The sequence below is a fragment of the Brassica oleracea genome, chromosome C7 (genome assembly GCF_000695525.1).
Source record: "Brassica oleracea var. oleracea cultivar TO1000 chromosome C7, BOL, whole genome shotgun sequence".
NCBI classification, from domain to species: domain Eukaryota; kingdom Viridiplantae; phylum Streptophyta; class Magnoliopsida; order Brassicales; family Brassicaceae; genus Brassica; species Brassica oleracea.
This window is the reverse complement of record NC_027754.1, coordinates 7,770,117-7,771,794: the sequence shown is the minus strand read 5'-3', so window position 1 is coordinate 7,771,794 and position 1,678 is coordinate 7,770,117.

Here is a 1,678-nt window from a genome sequence, read left to right as displayed (position 1 = left end):
AAGATCGTGTGGCTTGACCCACTGTCCACAACGAGTACATCCTTGTTATCGTTCATTTCTAAAACAAGATTCACAAGGATGCTACTTAGATACTTCATAAAAACATTCATTTATTATTAAGTTTTAAGAAAACAAGTTTAAATAAATGACAACATAGAAATGAAAAACACCAAATCAAAGAACACCAAGATTTAGATTACAATATCGAAATCAATCTTCAGTCTTCAAGACAATCTGAAGTTTCATAATCCATAAGATCGTCCTTTTCATGATCGAAGTCACGTTCATCATCTTGGTAAGTCATATGGGCTTCGGGATTCTTCACTTTCAAACTCTCTTGATAGAGGTCAACTAAATGCTTGGGAGTCCTACAAGTCTTAGCCCAATGATTGCTCATACCACATCTATGGCACACGGATTTCTCTGATTTGGTAGAGTGTTGGGGTTTGAATGGAGATCCACGGCCGCGACCATGACCTCTTCCAAATGAGCCACGGTCACGCCCATGGTCTCGACCATGTTGATTTCCTCGCCCGCGGCCAAAGGAGCTTCGGCCACGGCCACGTCTGTTTCTATTTCCTCGACCACGGCTATGATTGCCGTTTCCTTGGACATAGTGGGACTCTTTATTGTACTCTGTCGTGTGTGCTTCAGGTAGTGGAGCTGATCCAAGAGGTCTCATCTGACTGTTTCTCATCAATAATTCATTGTTCTGCTCAGCGAGCAAGAGACAAGAAATAAGATTAGCATAGGTCTTGAAACCTTTCTCACGGTACTGTTGTTGTAACAGCACATTGCTTGTGTGGAAAGTGGAAAAGGTTTTCTCAAGCATATCCTGATCCGTAATACTTTCACCACACAGTTTCAATTTTGAAACAATCTTAAACAGTGCAAAGTTATACTCGTCCACAGACTTATAGTCCTGGATTCTGAGATTCGTCCAATCAAACCGAGCTTTTGGTAAGATCACCATTCTCTGGTGATCATATCTCCATTTCAATTTTGTCCAAAGATCTAGTGGATTCTCAACGGTTAGATACTGATCCTTGAGACTCTCAACTACATGATGACGAATGATCAAGATGGCTCTATAACGATCTTTCTCATTGGCATTATTGTTCTCGGTGATACATTCACCGAGACCCTTCGATTTCAGGATGATCTTAGAATCAAGCGCCCATTGAAGGTAATTATCTCCAGATAGATTTAGGGCAGCAAAATCAAGGTTGTTGATTTTCGACATCTGAAATCATAGATTAATATTTTTAGATCTTTTAGGAATAGTTTCAATGTTTTAAACGAACATGTTTTAAGTTTAAACAATCAATCAAGCCTCACGGCCATGATCTATGCCTCACGGAAAAGTTAAGCCACACAGCTATGTATGCAAGGTAAGCCACACGGCTATGAATGCAATCAGTTCAATCTTATACATTTAGCTTATCATGTAATTGCAATCCTAACATACATTGTTTCTATCAGTTCATACGATGCAATCAATACAAACAAAATTCTCGGCCAAGCAAAAGAACAAGCCACACGGCTACTTGATTTTAATTCAACACCATTCCTAGAATAATGTTCTAAGTGTAATTTGCAATCAATCAATTGTGATCAAATTAGGGTATGAATGCAACAAGGCCACACAACCATGAGGTATGATCTAGAACAATTAACC